We start from the raw sequence: 21,616 nt of genomic DNA on the forward strand, positions 1-21,616 counted from the left end.
TCCTAACATCAATCCTAACACCAACGAAACTAAAAAATCACCACAATTAGTGTCGAATTACATCCACAAAAAAAGATTGTCATAAGGCACTGAATCTTCCTTAACACCAACAACACCCAAAAACCATCAACCCACACAAAAATAAGCAAGTATTCATTGTATTTGTTACACAACATGACAAGCAACATGCCAACATCAAACACCCTTCCATCAAGGTGTTTACTTCTTCGGAGGGAAAGCGGAGTTCGGAGAGACAAAGGAGGCATCAGCATTTGAGGAGTCGGGTTCTGCAAACATATCCACAACCGCACTTGAAAAGTTTCCCTATTGTGGCCGGGTTGGTCGCACAATGTACAAGTCGGTTGTTCTTCATCACGATTACGCTTCTTGCTAACCGTTGGCCCTACAAATAGTTTAGAAAAGAAGTGTTAATGTTTATGGTTTACGGTTGAATGAAAATAGTTCAAAAAATAAGTTATACCTTTCGGTTATCCCAATTGAATGCCTTGGGGATATCTCCTTTTGTAGTGACCTTTTTCACCACAAAGCCGACACTTATACTCCGACATCAGTCCCTTCCTCGACATTCTTAACTCATGCTAATTTTGTAATCAATATGTGACCCACAAGTGTATGGGGTATGTAGCACGTGGCAAGTTAAAATTGTCATTCCACTAAGACTAAAAGGCGGTTTGAGTACAATGATGCAACTTTGAACACTATCTAGAATAATAAAAGGGGGTTTTGGTTTACTTAAACTGTTAGGTTTGGTATACTGAAAAGCATGTTTCGAGCAAGTTTCGCTCGAATAGAATCTTGCTTGTATACGTAAAACTCTATAATCCACTTTTAACCCGATTCAGTATTATTCGAGCAGTTTTGCACGAATAGAATCAATATATTATCACATTGTGTTTGCTTGTGCATTTAGAAGATGTTTTATAAACATTTGAATGTATAAGAAGCAAACAAAGTCTAAGTCTTTTGCTTAGTAGACTGGTTGTGGGCGTCGTCCACTTTAAGGTAACACAGTCGGTTCTATGCAATGCTTTGCAAAAGAAAAAGAAGAATTTCACAACCCAGATAGGCTTAGACTACCTATCGTGAAAGGTTGCAATGTCAGTCCGATTATTTCTAAGCCTTACTGAAATAAGATGACGTTGGTGTGGTATAGCACTGAATGGATCTAACAGCAAGACGTGTCTTTATGCTATCTACTGAAAGACTAGGTCTTGATAAAATGCTATTTCTTAATCTACATACGTTAGCATTGAGCATACGGTATTGATTATGCACTACTTTGACTTATCAAATGGTGCGGGTTTTTCGCAACCCAATAATCCTGATATATTGGGTAGTGGTGATTAATATCTAGCGGTGCTAGGATTGCTATTATGTTGAATCGCGCACGAGGTGAGTCTCGTTTGATAATGTCCTCAAGAGGAGCTCGAACAAGGTTTTATTATTCGGAAAACTGGCCAGTTGGAGTTTTATTACTCTATGAATAATAAATAAGTGTTTCTTGCTAAGTCCACTCTTGGAATTAATAAGATGTTAATTAATTAAGTCCATAGCAGACATTAATTAATTAATGGACATTTATATCTTAAGCGCGGGAAATAAATAATAAAAGTGGAAACCCGGATTACTTGTAATTTCGGATTTGGATGGGGAGTGCAATATTACTTCTGTAGTGGCTGCTCGTAATATTCCAAAATAAGCTTATATTAAATTGGGGTTCAATTTAATTAGTAAAAAGCTAATTGGGTGAGCCCATATCCAAAACCTTCCATAGATCCCTGTCTGGGCCCATAAGGAACTTAATATAAATAGGAGAATAAAGGAGACAGAAGAATCACAATTTCATTATTTTGAAGTTTTCGAAAATTTCAGCTCCTCCAGCTGAAGAGATTTTCGAATTCTACTCCTTTTCCCAAAAGGATTTCTTCTGTCATCTTTATTTAAGTCCTAGTATTCTAGTAAGATCAGCCCACACTGATATTGGAATACAGTTCGGGAACCAGAGAGAAGATCCGTGGTCTAGTATTGAAGATCATCACGTGGAGAAGGCGCAAGCAATCGTCGATTCTTTGGAGAATCAAATCGGTAACTCTAAACCGTAGAATTCATGTTTAGGATTTACTTTCTATGAGCATGAATTATTTGCGTTCTAGCATGCAATTATCTGTTTAACATGTGAATTGATTAATCGCATAATCGGTCAAATAGATCCTATCTGATTTATTTGTTTTGTACAAGTCTTCCGCTGTGCAAGGGGCTCCAAACCCCAGCAATTGGTATCAGAGCCAATTTTTGGCTCTGATTATGTGGATTAATTTCATGTTATGTGAGTTGCTTGGATGCATGTTTTCTTTGTTACGTGGTCGTTGTTTCTAATAAATCAACATATCGTATCGAAGAAGTTAAATGCTGCGTGAATTGATTATCTGCCCAATTTGAGAGAATTAATTCTCCGAAATCAATTTATACCTTCAATATGTACGTGATTCACCTTGAATCATTATGCTGCAAATTGAAAATTGAGTGGGAGCTTGTCTCCCATGGCCGACGAGGGCAGATCAGCAGCGGAGAAGCAGCGCCCTTGCGAAACTTCGCGAGATGGGCAGGCTGCTATGGCGGAGTTCGGGCAGCATCACGTCGGCAGATCAGCGCCGGTAAGAAGCAACGACGGCGCAGCAGCCGCTGCGAAGTCGCCGTCGCAGCAGCGACGACGACGCAGCAGCAGCGCCGGAGGCGAGAGCTGTTCCGTGCAGCAGCACCGGAGGAAGTGCAGAGGTGACGAGCACGACGCTACAGCCACTGCAGCGACGTCGTCACGCAGGCTGGATTCCGGCGACAGCGACGCAGCAGCGCCGTCAGCTCGAGTGGGAGCCCGCCGGCAGATTCCCGGACTCGTGACGCGACGGAAGCGCAGCAGCAGCGGCGAATTTCGAGTGGGAGTACGACGACGCAAGATTAGGGTTTCCCTATGCGTGACGTCACTTTGTCTCATCTCGTAACTTCGCTTTCCAAAATTGATTAGGATTTCCATATCTTTGGATTCAATTTTGGAAATAATTCAAGATTAATTTGGAAATAAGATTTGAATATATCTTTTGTGGATTTTATATATTATATAAGATTTGATTTTGTATTAAATCGGGGATTAATTAGATTCTTTCCTTATTTAAATGGATTTATATGGATTTTATCCCTAGTTGAATCCTAGTTATATTTGGAAAATAATAATCTAAGTTTTTATCTATATCCTATAGATTTATGTGGATTTAATCCTAGATGAATCTTAGTTGGATTTAGATAATGATAATATTATTTTATTCTTATCCTATGAATTTATATGAATTTATTCATAGATAAATTCTAGATGGATTTGGATAGTGATAATATAATATTTTATTCTTTTCTTATAGATTTATATGGATTTATTCCTAGATAAATCTTGGATAGATTTGAATAATTATAATATAATATTATCTAATTCTATGGATTTATATGGATTTACTCCAAGATTAAATCCTAGATGGATTAGGAATAATATTAATATTAATTTATTTTATCCTATAGATTTGAATAGATTTAATTCTATTGAGACAAATCTTAGATGGATTAAAATATGTATTAATCCAAGTTATCCTTATCTTTTGGATTTATGTCCTAGATAGATTCGGATGTTAATGATATATAAGAAAATCCTTATTTAATTGGATTTAGATGAATTTATTCATCTAAGAAATCCTAAGTAATATTTGATGTATTCTGGATATCTATTCTAAATAGAATTAAGATTTGTATAAATCTAGGTTGATAGGATTTTATTTTTATCTTATGGATTATGATGGAATTGTTTCTATCTAGTAATATCCTAGTGCGATTTAAATAATGATAATCCTAAATCAACGTTATCTTGAATTGTAGGATTTGATTTTATCGAACTAAAATCTAGAATAATCCTAAGTGGATTTAGATAGTTGACTCTATCTTGATAAATCCTAAATGAATTTGGATAAACATTGTCCAAGATAAAACTTAATTATTTAATTGATTCTCCCTTGACTAGATTAAATAATTTTCGATAATTATCCAGTGTGTTTAAATGCCATGCTTTAAATGGATTTATCTGTTTATTTGGTGTTTATCTGTTTTAAGTGGATTATCTGCTTTATCTGCTTATGTGATAATTATGCAAAAACCATATAAAAATATCTAAGTGATAATTACAACAAGTGCGTTGTATACGGTCTCCATCGATTGGTTTGCAAATTTATGAAGCCATTTTCTAATATTATCGCCACCCATGCTGTGGGGACAATAATCCTAAGAAATAGCAAGTTCATATGGGCAGACTTCTCAAATATAAATAGTATGAACTAGAAAGTATTTTCTAATATTATCGCCACCCATGCTGTGGGGACAATAATCCTAAGAAATTACAAGTTTCAGAAGTTCAAATAGAATTTATGAGATAGCTTGGTTTTGTTATCAGCACATGAGCATTGTTATGGGAGTGTGTTGTAGAAACAAGATTCTGTAATGCTAAATCTGATGGTCGAGCTTAGGCAACATTTGGCGGCCATGCCGTGCTGCGGTCTCTGGACTATTCGTCGGTGTTGTGACCAGTAAAATTGCTAAAATTTTAATGCGTATTGACCTCTGCTTGAGGGTACAAAATTTTAACTTTACAGTTGCAAGATACATAATTGTTTTGTGGTTATTTGCGATTATGTATTGAGCATGAGTATGTGATAATAAGTTTATATGCCAAATCTTCATTATGTCATTTAATATTTGTCTGCGATCCTTAAAGAAAGTAAACTCGAATGCCTAAATTATGTAGACCGGAAACGAAAATGGATAAGATTCTCATCGCTGAAAGCTTGGAGTTTATACTCAATGATTCATGTCCTCCATTTCCTCGACACAATTCCACGAAGAATGTTCGAGAATGCATTATGCATGTACTTGACAAGCTCTTTGAGGAATAAGGTCGAGCTATTTTCCTTTTAAGTAGCTCGACAAGTCTTGGTTAATGACGATGAAATATGGATATCAATAGAATCTGTCAAGATGATTCGATTGGAATATCCTAGAGTGGCAGAATGTTTTGAGGATCTTTTGATCACTCAAATAGTTTCTGACACAAGTCATCGCCTAAAGTAATAAGAAATGACTACAAGAAGGTTTAACTGAAAAGTAGAAAATCTTCAGAATAATAGTCGTTATATTACTGTTAGAGGAAAGTAACATGATAGATGACGAATTCATAAAGGCTCATTTTTCTTAAGTCCTAGTTCATTTGAACAAAAGACTAGATATGAAAATGGGAGAGCCTGAATTGTCATCAAAGTTTGTTTAAAAGCGAGAAAAGGTGCTTTGTGAGTTGGATTGACCTATTTTATAGAAGGACAATGACTTACATGACAATGCAACTTCTAAGTAAGAGATCTTGATCCAGTTAGGTTTTTGTTGCAGTGGGAGCTATTAATGCTCAAGAATTGTTTTATGGTTGATGCTTAAGGCATCATAGTATTAAAATAATAAAAGTGCGACAAGGTTGAGTATTAAACAACACATCAACTTCTTAATCATTGAATGATAAAGTATTTATGGCTCTTAGTCTTAAGGCCAAGAAAATACTTAGCAATTGTTCGAACTGATCTAGACTATCAAGATTTTTAACATTTCGTTAAATAGCTTGATAGTTGAGAAAGTCTGTTTGATGCACTATGAGTTAGAATCATTAAAATTTTCAAGAGATTCAGAATACTTATAGAAGTGCAACATAGAAAGACTAGCAAGTCTCAATGGTTTACACCATAACGAGACGAGCAAAGGGTTATGATCAGTAGTGGGAGTCTAATCTCCATTAACGAATCCAAGCATTCATCTAATGAATGGGATAGTTATGTAAGAAGGAATCGAAGTCTTTCTAAGACAAGTTTGATTAAGTGATGAGTTGTACTCATTTAAATCTTATCATTGATGGGATAAACATTAAAGAAACTATCAACATCAGTACCTTCTACAAAACACGAGTTGTGGACTAGAGTGTCTCTAGTCTAGCACATCTCAAGGTGTAATGTTGTTCCAACACGTGTTGGAAAAGTGTCCAAGAAATTGGAGTTGTGTACTGAGGCATGTTTTGAGGTTTGTCCCAAATGATGTAAGATTATAAGTTCTGTAATCTTCAAAGATATAATTCTTGTATGAAGATCAAGAGATGAACTTCAAGCCTAACAACGTGATAACTCTCGAAATAAAGAGAGAGATATCGTTTTTCCACATTACCAAGAAGTCATACCATTAGAAACTGTTGCACTAATAAAATCAACTTCAGTACCTAAGATTGTAAGAACCATGTCGTAGTGGGAGCGTTCCACTGGAACACAACAAGTTCATGGGTCTAAGAGTGTCGTAAGACTCAGTCTTAGATTAACTTGAACATAATCCCTTTAACTACAATGTAGTATAGGTTAATTTGGATAATCATCTTTGAAAAGGTGATAGATTCCATATTACAATATATGATAGACAACATATTTTACAAGACTTGCAATACTACCTACAAGCTGTGTCAGTCAGTGGGAGCAAGTATCTTTGCAAGTGTAAATGTGGATCTCAAATGGCAAGACAATGACAATAGGTTATGCCCAAGGAGAATTATCTTCTCGCTATCGTTGTGCCAAGATTTACTCGATCATATTGTCTATTAGAACTTACATAAATTAGAATGTATGTATTATGATTGTCAAGACAGCCTTCTATAAATAGAAGTCTTGAGGAAATCATCTACTAGAACATTCTAATGGATATGTAATTAAGGGCAAGAAACACATGATTGGAAGCTTATATAGACCTTCGTGGTCTTAGGCAAGCATCTAAATCAGAGTATATGTGTTTTATCAAAATAGTCAAATATTTAGAATTTGACTTGTGTCCTTATCAGTGCTATAAGCACAAGGAAGTTGAAAGTGCATTAAATATGGTATTATTGGTACTCTACGATGATGAAATCTACAAAAGTTGCAAACAACTAAGATTGGCATCTGGCGTAGGAAACTGGTTGTCTACCCAGTTTAAGATAAATGATTTAAGAGAAGCTAATTACATTCTTAGCATCTAAGTCCTTTTAAGATTGCTAGAAAGAATGTTGAGATTCTCTTAGGAATTCTATATCTACACATTGCTTGGAACATTTAAGCATTAGAATTTCCATGCAAAGGTTTTACCTTTCAAGATGGAATTTTCTTGTCTCTAGTCAAGTGTCGTTTGACGCTTAGTGAGATCAAGAATTATGAGACTAGTTTCGGAGATAGTTGTCTCATGTATGCTTTAATGTGTACTAAGTTTGATATTAGTTGTGCTTATGCATGACAAGTGTATATCATATTAACCATGGCAAAGGACTTTGATTGAGGTAAAGAGTATACCATAGTGCTTGAGAAAGACTAATTGCTATATTCTAGTTTACCAGTCATTCATGTAATGTCCTTGGGGTTACACTGACTTAGTTTTATGACTAATCAGTGATCGAGTAAGTCATCCTCTGAAAATGTGTTTTCCTTAGGAGTATCTTCCTAATAGCTTTAATCGTAAGTTTGAGTATGCCTATGAGTTTTACATTTGGAGTATGACTCTAGTGAAGGCTAACTCAAGGGACACACGAGCTAATAAAGCTAAGCAATCACATAGAGAGATGAAATTAATTAAAGATCAAGTACGCAGCAAAGACATTATAGTTTAGAAAAGAAGTGTTAATGTTTATGGTTTACGGTTGAATGAAAATAGTTCAAAAAATAAGTTATACCTTTCGGTTATCCCAATTGAATGCCTTGGGGATATCTCCTTTTGTAGTGACCTTTTTCACCACAAAGCCGACACTTATACTCCGACATCAGTCCCTTCCTCGACATTCTTAACTCATGCTAATTTTGTAATCAATATGTGACCCACAAGTGTATGGGGTATGTAGCACGTGGCAAGTTAAAATTGTCATTCCACTAAGACTAAAAGACGGTTTGAGTACAATGATGCAACTTTGAACACTATCTAGAATAATAAAAGGGGGTTTTGGTTTACTTAAACTGTTAGGTTTGGTATACTGAAAAGCATGTTTCGAGCAAGTTTCGCTCGAATAGAATCTTGCTTGTATACGTAAAACTCTATAATCCACTTTTAACCCGATTCAGTATTATTCGAGCAGTTTTGCACGAATAGAATCAATATATTATCACATTGTGTTTGCTTGTGCATTTAGAAGATGTTTTATAAACATTTGAATGTATAAGAAGCAAACAAAGTCTAAGTCTTTTGCTTAGTAGACTGGTTGTGGGCGTCGTCCACTTTAAGGTAACACAGTCGGTTCTATGCAATGCTTTGCAAAAGAAAAAGAAGAATTTCACAACCCAGATAGGCTTAGACTACCTATCGTGAAAGGTTGCAATGTCAGTCCGATTATTTCTAAGCCTTACTGAAATAAGATGACGTTGGTGTGGTATAGCACTGAATGGATCTAACAGCAAGACGTGTCTTTATGCTATCTACTGAAAGACTAGGTCTTGATAAAATGCTATTTCTTAATCTACATACGTTAGCATTGAGCATACGGTATTGATTATGCACTACTTTGACTTATCAAATGGTGCGGGTTTTTCGCAACCCAATAATCCTGATATATTGGGTAGTGGTGATTAATATCTAGCGGTGCTAGGATTGCTATTATGTTGAATCGCGCACGAGGTGAGTCTCGTTTGATAATGTCCTCAAGAGGAGCTCGAACAAGGTTTTATTATTCGGAAAACTGGCCAGTTGGAGTTTTATTACTCTATGAATAATAAATAAGTGTTTCTTGCTAAGTCCACTCTTGGAATTAATAAGATGTTAATTAATTAAGTCCATAGCAGACATTAATTAATTAATGGACATTTATATCTTAAGCGCGGGAAATAAATAATAAAAGTGGAAACCCGGATTACTTGTAATTTCGGATTTGGATGGGGAGTGCAATATTACTTCTGTAGTGGCTGCTCGTAATATTCCAAAATAAGCTTATATTAAATTGGGGTTCAATTTAATTAGTAAAAAGCTAATTGGGTGAGCCCATATCCAAAACCTTCCATAGATCCCTGTCTGGGCCCATAAGGAACTTAATATAAATAGGAGAATAAAGGAGACAGAAGAATCACAATTTCATTATTTTGAAGTTTTCGAAAATTTCAGCTCCTCCAGCTGAAGAGATTTTCGAATTCTACTCCTTTTCCCAAAAGGATTTCTTCTGTCATCTTTATTTAAGTCCTAGTATTCTAGTAAGATCAGCCCACACTGATATTGGAATACAGTTCGGGAACCAGAGAGAAGATCCGTGGTCTAGTATTGAAGATCATCACGTGGAGAAGGCGCAAGCAATCGTCGATTCTTTGGAGAATCAAATCGGTAACTCTAAACCGTAGAATTCATGTTTAGGATTTACTTTCTATGAGCATGAATTATTTGCGTTCTAGCATGCAATTATCTGTTTAACATGTGAATTGATTAATCGCATAATCGGTCAAATAGATCCTATCTGATTTATTTGTTTTGTACAAGTCTTCCGCTGTGCAAGGGGCTCCAAACCCCAGCATAAACTAAGAGCTAAGAGAAAATAAGCAATAAAGGAAAATTAAGTGAGTAAAGCAAATAAAAGATGGTTTTCACACAAATCGGGAAAGGTAGGGATATGGATCCCTTAGAATGGATCGAGGATGTCATCTAAGGGGCATGCTCATCTATTTGGCCTCAATAGTGGTTAGGATAGTCGGGAAGGTTGGTTAGACCCCCTCTCAGGTGCGTTAAACTCGTTGTTCGGCATCTAATGTCGGAGTCTCCTTCGTACAAGTCAAGACCGACTCCTAAGAACAACGGACCCAAGCCCTCTCTCTAGCCCATGCATCTCTCGAGCATATATAAAGCACAGAGTTTTTGATTACACATTTATCCTAATCATGCATTTCTCAATGACATCAATTAGGCAAAAAGGATGTATCTAATTTGTAACAGCCCTGATTTCTAGGGTATAATAAATACGGCGATTGCTACCAAAACGGACTTAAAAGTAATAAGAACATAGGCTAGGGTTTCATTTAAAGAGGTTTGACCAAGGTATTAAACAAACTATCAAAGCAGTAAGTCAACGGTTCAATCAAGAAAAAATCAAAGAGGAATAGATACCATAAACTATGATAAAAATCAAGGGTTCGACATAAATCCAACAAAACCACAACAAGTCTCAATCTTCTAAACCAAAAGGAACAAGTTCAAAATAACCAAATGATACTAAAGTGTTTCAAAAATTCAGCGGAAGCAACCAAGAGAAAGTGGAGCTATGTATGAAGACACAACTCCACTCGAAGTTCAAAATATCCATCTTATTTTATTAATGTGCTCAACACCCGCCACCGCTCGTCGCCGTTCAACCTGCACATAAGGAAAACACATGCAGGGCTGATTATTTTGAAATACCCAGTGGACTCATGCCAAAGCATTTTATTAATTATGCCACCCTTACCATAGTGAACTCGAGTTTTTGCAGTTATCAAAAGAAATATCATCGAGTATCACAAAAATAATTTCATAGACTAGCTAGTCAAACAACTCCCCCGTTTTCTCATCAATTTCCACAATCACAACATTTTCATTGTGCGACGAAAGTGTGGCCACACTTTTTGCCCACGAGACCAGCCGACTAGCAAGGACGGCTCCCGATCCCACCGTGTACACTAGCCTGGTAGGGTTTGCGGCCCTACCCAGACCCAAATTCGTTTATACATATCCATAGCCCTATAGAGCGAACTCTTAATATCATCAAAAACAATCATAGGCATGGCATAATAGTTTAAAACCACCCTTATCTCTCCACTTTCATAAATTTGCAACATGAAAGAGTTTAAGAATAAAGCCCACCTTGACTGCTTAGATTTTAAGTATGATTCCCTCTTTTGTTATCCAGCTTCGCAACCAAAGTTTAACCTTTTAATCACATATGCACATATCATGTATTAGCTTCAACATCAACTCCTCAATCATGCATGTCTCAACGTTTCCCCTTCTTCCCACCGATCCGGTTTACGTTTATCATTCAAACCAAGACATATTCATCATATAAGTTTATTCACTCAACAATCATAGATCTAACATAAACTTATGTCACCCATGAGGGATATTCGCATGTCACACATACACACACGCACACATATTTTCCATATACCATTTATCCACTTTCACTCAATCTAGATACATGAGGGTTCAAGAATACCGATTAATCGGTTAGATGAAGAAAGATTAATATATATGTACCTTTTCTTGTCAAAATGAACGGTAGAAACAAAGTAGAGACTTGATTCTTCGACAATTCTTGAGGCTCAAACTCAAATTCTTCTCAAAAGATGAAGAATTATAAATGTAACGCCCCGTCTTTCGAACCCTAATTCTTGTGACGTGAAAATTTTTGCATTAAATGCTTTTAATGCTATGATATGTGGAATTAATTGATGAGTGATTTAATTGCAATATTCTTTGTGACCTAATTGCGATATGGAGTTAAGTTTGAGTTGAATAGTCAAACGTGTTGAAAATGTGACGAGGCTATTGAATAGTCAATATTGTGGAAAATATGACATGGCAGTGGAATGGTCAAAGTCGTTGGAAAATGTGGAATGAAGGTAAATTCGAATATGTGGATATTCTAATGTGGGGATAAATAATAATTGTGGTGAAATATTATCCTAAGGGATGAGTGAGGATTTAATAGGAGCATTATTTAATCATGTGGAATTTTCGATCCTCCTATTTATTGAAGAAGAAATCCTATTTTTCTTGGATTTAATTATCGCTTGGGATAATTATCCGAATTAAATCCAAAGTCCAAATATTCCTTATTTTATTGATGAAATTTCGAAACCCTTGTCATATAATGGGATTTTCGAAAATCCCTTATATTATGGGAGAAGGGATTATTTTATTATGTTATTTGATCCCTTGTTTATTCTCTTCCATAAATAAATTCAAATATCCTAGCATATCTTGGCATATCTTGTTTAAATAATATTTAATAATTGATTCCTTATGAAGAATCAAATTCCAACGCCACTTTCCTATTTAATTGGGGAGAATATTTATTATATTCTTGCTCCGTGATATTTTATTCTACTCCGTGAAATATTCAAAAATAAATCATAGGCTAATTAAATAGCCAAAAATTCGAAATCCCCTTTCTTCTCAACGGTTTTAACGCCAACTCTCCATAAATCTCTCCAAATCTTTAATTTATTTAATTAAAGATATTATATCTTGCACTCTATAAATAGGAGAGAAATCCTAAACCCTAGCACTGCAGAAAAACCGCCCCCCACTCTCCAAAATCACGCCACTTCTCTCCCCACTCTCTCTCAAATTTTTCTTCTATTTTCTCCATTAATTCTCCATCTTTTGGAGAAGAATTGAAGCTGCAATTCAAGAATTCATTGAAGAATCAAGATTCTACTTGTTTCTACCGTTCGTTTTTGCAAGAAAAGGTACTTTTATTATTAATCTTTTCTTCCTCTACCGATTAATCGGTGTTTCTGAGTCCACATGCATTTAGATCGAGTGAAGGGGAATTTAATCGGTGAATTTGGATGCATGTGTGTGTGTGGGTGTGCACGCCTCGGTAGGCGTGTATGTGTGTTTGTGTGTGTGCGTGTGTTGTGTGTGGGAAACACTCATGCGTGACACGATTTGATGAAAGATCTGAAATTGTTGTGTGAATAAAAATGATATGATAATCGTAATTTGATTCTGATTGTTGATTTTGAAAATAATCGAAGGGAAAAGGGAAACGTGAGATCATGCATAATTTTAATCCATGATTTGAGACTTATTTGAAAAATATGAACTAAAGGTGATAGTTCGCGTTCCCGGTGGGATATCAAGAAGAACTGCATTTTTGTTGAACTCGAAAGAAATCGAGGTGGGCTTTATTCTAAACTCTCTTCTATATGCAAATATATGATGTTGGAGAAATAAGGGTGGATTGAACTGTTATGCCATGCCTATAAATTATTTTGGATATTGTGTGTGCCTGATGCCTAGATTGTGAGTACGCTCCATTAGGCCACAATGGCTATATAAACGAATTCGGGTCTGAGTATGGGCCGCAAACCCTACCAGGCTGTGTACACGGTGGGATCGGGAGCCGTCCTTGCTAATCGGCCGATCTCGTGGGCGAATAGTGTGGCCACACTTTCGTCGCACTATGAATGATGATTGATGAGAAAATGGGAGGTATTATTTGACTGGCCAGTCCATGATATATTTTTGTGATACTCGATGCTTATCTTTAAATAAATGCAAAACTCGAGTTCACTATGGTAAGGGTGGCATAACTATAAAATGTTTTGGCATGAGTCCACTGAGTATATTTAAAATACTCAGCCCTGCATGTGTTTTCCCTATGTGCAGGTTGAGCGGCGACGGGCGGTCGGTGGTGTTGAGATGGTTGAGACAATGGAATGGAATAATGAATGGTTGGGAATTTTTGAGTGTAGTCGTGTCTTCATACATGGCTTCGCTTTCTCTTGGAAATGCTTCCGCTGAATATTGGAAACTATTATCTTTGGTTGTTTTAAACTTTTCTTCAAGTTAGAATATGGTGAATTATGGCGTTTTGTTGGAGTTACATTAAAACCTTTGACATTTGAGCTTAGTCTATGATATATATTTATTCTTGATTTTCGTGAGTTAGCCGTTGACTTGTTGCCTTGACCTTCACTAAATTCTTGGTCAAATCTCTTTAAATGAAACCCTAGTCTACATTCTTGTCGCCTTAAGTTCGCTTGGTTAACAGTCGCCACATTTTTTATACCCTAGAAATGTCGGGCTGTTACAATAGAAGAAAGTGGAGAGAGAGAGAAGAGAGGGAGGGGGCGTGTGATATGGGGTGGGGGCGAAAATTTTGGGGTTAGGGTTAGGTTTTGCTCTTATTTATAGGGTTCAATAAAATCTTTAGGTAATTAAATAGAATATTTGGGAAGATTTGATTCTACACAATTAAATAAAACAAATATTGTGGAGTAGAGAGGAAGAAATATAATGGCATGAATTAGGGTTTCAAGGCTAGGGATTTTTCGAAGTTCCCATGCTTTTATTTAGCCAAGATTTTATTTGGTATATTTTTCGGAGTAGAATAAAATATCACAGAGCAATATAAAATAATAGTTAACTCACTAAATTTCGAAATAGGCGTGTAGTATGGCTCTTCCATAAGGAATGGATTTTAAATATTAACTAAAATAAGATATGGGAAGATCTCCTTGAGGTATGGTAAGATTTGCTAGAATATTTATATTTATGTATGGAAGGAATCAAATAAGGGATCAATTAAACAAATAAAATAATTATTTCTTCCCAAACTTAGGTGATTTTCGAAAATCACCATAGAATAAATATGGGTGTCGATTTTTCTCATAGAGAAATAGACAATAATTAGGTTTTGGATTTAATTTGGAATAATATCCCATGCAAATAAAGTAAGTCCGGGAAATAAAAGAATTTCCCTCCAATAATATAAAGAGGTCGAAAATGTTAGAGTTTGTATACTAGAAATCACCTTTCGAGTGATTGAATACTGTTAAAACTCTTATTTTATTTTCCAAATGAATAAACAGATTATTTTTGTCATAATGTTGTTATATTTTACATTTAATGGATGTTTATTGCACATTTAAACGTATAAGTAATTTAACAAAGTCTAAGTCTTTGTTTTAGTAGACCGGTTGTGGGCGTCGTCCACTTTAAGGTAACACGGTCAGTTCTAAATAAAGAAAAAGAATTATTTCACAACCTAGATAGGCTTAGACTACCTATCGTGAAAGGTTGCAATGTCAGTCCGATTATTTCTAAGCCTTACTGAAATAAGATGACGTTGGTATGGTATAGCACTGAATGGATCTAACAGCGAGACAGTCTTTATGCTATCTACTGAAAGACAAGGTCTCGTAAATTATTTCTCAATCAATGTACGTTAGCATTGAGCATACTGTATTGATTATGCACTACTTTGACTTGCCAAATGGTGCGGGTTTTTCGTAACCCAATAAGCCTGGTATATTGGGTAGTGGTGATTAGTATCTAGCGGTGCTAGGATTGCTATTATGTTGAATCGTGCGCGAGGTGAGTCTCGTTTGATAACATCCTCAAGAGAATCTTGAAATAAGGTTTTATTATTCGGAACCTAGCTAGTTGGAGTTTAATTACTCTATGAATAATAAATAAGATTTTCTTGCTGAGTCCTCTCTTGGAATAAATAAGATATTAATTAATTAAGTCCATAACAGACAATAATTAATTAATGGATGTTTCTATCTTAAGCGTGGAAAATAAATATAATTTATTGGAAACCCGAAGTACTTATAATTTTGGATTTGGATGGGGAGTGCAGTATTACTTCTGTAGTGGCTGCTCGTAATATTCCAATTTTAAGCTTATATTAAATTGGGTTTAATTTAATTAGTAAAAAACTAATTGGAGGAGCCCATATCCAAAGCCTTCCATAGATCCCTGTCCGGGTCCAATATGTGACTTATTATAAATAGGAGAATAAAGGAGACAGATAATACACTTAATTTTTATCTCAAATTTTTGGCCCCTCGTACTTCGTGTAGTGGTCGAATTCTTCTCCTACCGGGGAAAGGATTTCTGTCTTCTCTATTTAAGTCCTAGTACGCTGGTGAGATCAGCCCACCCTGATATCAGTTCACAGTCCGGAAACCAGTCAGAAGATCCGTGATTTTGTACTAAATATCTTCACGAGGAGAAGGCGCTAGCTATCTTCGATTCTTTGGAGAATCATCAAGGTATAATGGCTAAACCCTAGAACAGCATGTTTTAGATTTCATTTAATTTAAAGCATGTAATTATTTGAGTTATGAGCATGATACGTGAGATAATTACGCGAATAGAATTTGTCTAAATAATCCGCTAAATAGATCTTATTATTATGTAATTGATTTATGCATGCGCTTCCGCTGCCAACCCCTTCAGAAAATTCCACAAAAATGTGGTTATGGTATCTATGGAAATATTCTAAAAATTCTCACTCACCCTTAAACAAATAATTCACCACATAATTTCATCTTTAAAACAAATATTCATATGTCACGTCATATATTCAACGAGTTTGACTTTTCAACCCAAACCTCAACCCTAGGCACAACTTGGTCATAAGAAGTCATGTAATAAATTCACTCATCATTTAATTCACGTCTCCCACGTCATCAATAGTATTAAAACATTTAATGCAAAAAAATTTTATGTCTCGACAATTAGGGTTCGAAAAAGTAGGGTGTTACATAATTGATATCTAAGCAATTAGACATTAAAAGCTCAAGAATAAACAAAACCAACAAAATGAGATAGATAAACATTAAACCAAAGATTCAATCCATACCATTCATTCAAACTTCACCAAATCCCTAATGGAAACTTAGCTATTCATGATGGAAGCTAAAACAAAAGAAAATACAAACGCAACAAAGAAAAACATAATGGAAATGGAAATTAGAACTCCCTAAGGTGGAATTGATGTTGGGGAGAGTCTTCTTCTTCAATCTCTTGAAGATGGAAGCTTCCTTGCCTTCAATCCTCTTGAATCTCTCGATTTCTCTTTTTGATTTTGCAGTGGGAGAATTTAGGTGATGTGAATCAAATCATGCTAATTATACTCCAAGTTTTCTCCTATTTTGTATATTTAAATCATCTATCAATTGATCATTTAGGTTTGATTATTATATATTAGTTGATAGATGTACATGTGGAGTAGGGTCTGGTTAAAACTGTTTCTTTGCCTATCAAGATCGTGTCCAAATTCTGTTATCTTACCACCATTATCTTCTTCTTTGAAATAGCTTCGCGTGGGTATATTGCACGCTTCAATCGGAGCTCGGATGAAGAAGTTATGGCCATTTGACGAAGGTTGCACGAAGCAGTCAAAACCGGCAAAAACGCCCGGGTCGGGCGTTTTTAGCATTAAAAACGCCCGGGGACAGTGGAAACACCTGGGTTGACATCAAAAACGCCCGGGTCTGTACCATTTTGCCCGGTCGGGCGTTTTTCTCGAAAACTGCCGAATTTTAGGTTTCAAATTGGTTTCATGGGCGGTTTTTGAAAGGGGAGAGACTTCCTTGGACGAAAAGAGAGAGGGGAAAAGAGAGAGAGAAAGGAGGAAGAAGAGAAGGAAGAAATCCGGCCAACATTCCGACTATCCGTCTCCAAATCTCAATTCCACTCAACGAGAGCATGCTTCCTATGGTTTTCATTGTGATTTTTATCATGTGTTTAGGCTAAACTCTCAATGTTGCTCCAAGTTGTGATTTAGACTTGTGTGAATGTATCTACACCTTTGAATCCACGTTTTGACATCGTTGATGTGTTTAATGTTTAATTCTATCACTTTAGAGGCCTTTATCGTTATAGATGTTTAATCCTTGTTTATCATCTCTTTAACATAGACTTGGATGGACTAATCAATTGATGTGTTGTTGAATTTGAATTGTTCAGAGGATAATTTGACAACGGATTATGTAAGTTTATATAGTAGATGTTTATTTCTCCCGCGCTTCCGTAGGAGTTTATAAACATTGAAAATTAGTTCATGGAACAAGTGTTCAGCTGACTGTGAACTATACGCCGCAAACATATTCAGTGCAAACGATTAGGTTGATGAATTAATCCCAAAGTTTGTGCTTTTGATAGATGTAGAAATATGCAAGTCTATTGAGCAACTTGGAGTGACATGCTTTTCCGTTTGAGAAATCCATCTTTAGTTATTTTTTTATTTTCGTTTGTCTGAATCTTTCAAAACCAAAAATCAAATCCTTATGTTACATCTTTTGAACTCCATAAGTTTTAAACAATCTTTTACCTCCCTGTGGATCGACACTTGAAATACTACTAACGACGTTGTAATCTTGCAGTATCGTAGTATTATTAGAGTTAATAATTAAACTTGATATCTTGTGTGAACTGAATCACATACTCTAAAATACGCATCATTAGGGTTCGAAGTGTGTGAAGTCCACTTTTATACTTGGAGTGAAAATCATGATTAAATGGGCACCTATTCAAAACACCCGGCCGGGTGATCTGTAAGCGGCAAAACACTTGGTTGGGTCTTCTCTATGGAGCCCGACACTTGCTACAAAACACCCGACAGGGTTTTCCGGGAAATGGAAAACATCCGGTCGGATTTCTTCTCTGGAATCCTCCTCAAAAATCAGCCTCGCCTCGTTTCAACCTGTTTTCATCACAAAACTACGATAAACTCATTAACTCACCTAATTAGTGTATTGTGGTGAAAAACCTATATTAAACACCTTAAATCATCAAAAGCACTATCTAATCACTCATAACACAATCCTAAACTATGAGTTTGTCAATTCTCTATCCACCATCTTCCTTATCTCGGACTGTGACAACTCGTCGAGCTATCTTTATTGCCTTCGCTTTGGACTTGCTTCTTTCAGATAGCTCTTCAGCCATTTTTTTTTCTTGCTCCCTTCGGACATCTGGGGAATGCGTAAAGTCTGGTGGAACGATATCAGGATGGGGGGTCTTCTGCCACATATCTGGTCCATGTACCGGGTAGATAATAAACGCATACACCAATTGCAAAGTCTACGTTGAGTAGCATTTAGCTACCAAGGAATCCACATCCCCGACCGTTATCTCAATAGCAGCAATTGCGTGTTGGCACGGTGACCCGGTCAACATCCAACGTCTATAGTTGTAACTCTGATCTCGTATATCGACCACGAACTGCTAATTGAATTTGGTGTTCACCTGATACACCCATTCACCGGCCCGACACAATCCTCCAACTTTGCAGCCATCTTCCGCCGAGAGGTGAACCTGTCCATCAAATACATGCGAATACATTCCAGCATGCCATACAAGGGCTTCTTCTGTGCAAACAAGAGAACTCTGTAGTAACATTCTGAAATGTTTCTGACTAGAATGTCACACTTGGTCTCAAAACCGAAGAAAGTTCGGCTCCAACTCTTCTTCAAAGTGTGCGTGGTCAGCCACGTGTGTGCAGCCGTATTAAGCTCTTTCACCTTATCCATGACCTTGTCGAAGGTGTATATGTTTGTTGCACGTGTTGCTTCCCAAATTTTGTCTTTCAGCTTTGGAGATGGGAAAACCTTCTTGAAGTTGTTGTGCATATGCCAGAGACAGAAGCTGTGTTCAGCATAATGGCAGCAGCTTCGGACGGCATTGATCTGGCCCTGCCCATGACGAAGAGAAACAGTAGCTAATAGTTAACTTTCTAGAATCTACAATTTAAATATATACCTTGTCTATCAGAGATGAATGTCCACTTGCTCAAATCCTTAATTTCCAAATCCTTTGCCAACAAATTAAAAAACCAGCTCCAAGTATCAGTGTTCTTCATGGCTACAACACCATATGCCCTTAATTTCCAAATCCTTTGCCAACAAAATAAAAAACCAGCTCCAAGTATCAGTGTTCTTCATGGCGACAACACCATATGCGACGGAAAAGATCTGATCATTCGGGTCTAATCCAATTGCAGTAAGCAGTATGCCCTTCCCTTGTCCTTTGAGGTGGCAACCATCCAATCCTATGATGCGCATGTAGTGATGCTTGAAGGAAGTTTTACAAGCTTCATAAGCTATGTAGATTCCATTTAACTTGTGATGCTTGATTGTATCACCCTCGATCAGCCTCCTCGCACGTGCCATTGCACGCTTCGCCTTTCCCACGGAAATGGTTATCTTCAACTCCCAATGCACCTTTTCCACAAATTGAGCAACCTTTATCCTGAGGAATACCCTCATATCCTCCTTGAATAGTTTTGACAAGTACTTGGCATTAGCACAGCTGTGGTTGTAACAAGCACCCTCAAACTTGTGTGTATCACGCAGAGCTGAAATCTGCCAACCGCCAAGCCCACTCCTACAGGATAAGGTAACTGACCAAGGACATTCTGCTTTAATTTTCTTATTCTCAACAACCCTTTGCAGCGAGCAACACAACTGATTTTTGTCATTCTTCTTGAGCCTCAACTTCTTACCTAACTTGACACCTTGATGACGAATAACTTTAGTAAAATATTCCTTCGTATTGAACCGCAGCCCTACTTCCAACCTTGGATCATTTAGATTCGTTGTAGGCTTGTATCTTCGGCTTACAATTTTGACGAGATCACAGTCACCTTCGCCCACCAAGTCATCCTCACTCGCACCCGAGCTAGGTGAGTCACTGCGAAGATTGTCACTTTCTCCACCATCATCAAAATCACCAAAGACTCTCATGGAATTCACCACGTTCTTCCATCCCTCAACTTGAGCTGTCATGATGTTGTCCTCTTCCTTGTCACGTAGATCATAATAACTGCCTACAAATGTAGGTTGCCCCACATTGTCGTCATCACCATCAGCATCAACACCAGCCTTACCTTCACCAACCTTACCTTTTCCCTTGGCCTTTCCCTTTCTTTTTCCCTTCACAGCACCCCTTCCCACATCATCAGCTTTCCCTTTTTCCCTTTTCACCAACTCTCTCACTGTTTCCCTTCCCCTTGCATTTCTCCTTTCCATTTCCCCTCCCCTTTCTAACTCCCACGGCCTTTCCTTTCCCCTTCCCCTTACTCACAACCCTCTCTTCTTCATACTCATTCTCATTCTCCATATGCAACTCATAATCACTAGCTGAACTTTGTACTAACCAATCATCTACACCAACACCCTCACCTTCATTAGATCCCTCACCCTCACCTTTATCACTAGATCACCCATCATCATTACCAGACCCCTTAACATTACCATCCTCTTCACTCTTATCTTCTTCTCTTGCGGTTAAACCATCTTTACATTCTCTAACTGGACTAGGAATTTTTTCATATGTTAACTGACTAACAGACAATTGTGTTAACTAACTAACAAACTCCTCAACAGAATCAATCCCCATACTCCTTGGGTGAATTACGTACACATCTATCACCCCAGCACTAACCCATAGCTCTGCCATCTCTATTGTATTAATACCCTATTTGATATTAATTGATACCCTATTAATTGATATTAATACCATATTTGACATTTTTTGTACATTGTAATGATAATTTGGATCAAATGATCTTGGTCCTAAATTTGAAGATCTAATGTCTATTACTCATCCTAGCAAAGTTAGTTTTGATTATTAGGATGCAGTTTTTCTAATTTTCATTCCCCTCTCTCTTGAGTTGGGTCTAATTTCTATAAAGGTGTGACACTTTGTAAATTTAAATTGACATGAATATTATATCTTCATGATTAACATCTAACACACAATTAATTACTCTCTTTGTTCCATAGTAGTTGAGTTATTTTTCCATTTTGAAACGTTCCATAGTAGTGAAGTCATTTCTCTTTTTTAGTAAAAGTCAATATATTTTTTCTCACTTACTTTACTCTGTCTTACTTTATTCTCTCTTCATTTCCTACTTTATTATTTCTTGGGGTCCATGGACTTCATTCTCTCTTACACGAAATGGCTAAAATATCCCTAAAAGTTTTAAAATTTATTG

The sequence above is a fragment of the Salvia hispanica genome, chromosome 4 (genome assembly GCF_029641045.1).
Source record: "Salvia hispanica isolate PSC_SH4W2 chromosome 4, Shi_PSC_v1, whole genome shotgun sequence".
NCBI lineage: Eukaryota > Viridiplantae > Streptophyta > Magnoliopsida > Lamiales > Lamiaceae > Salvia > Salvia hispanica.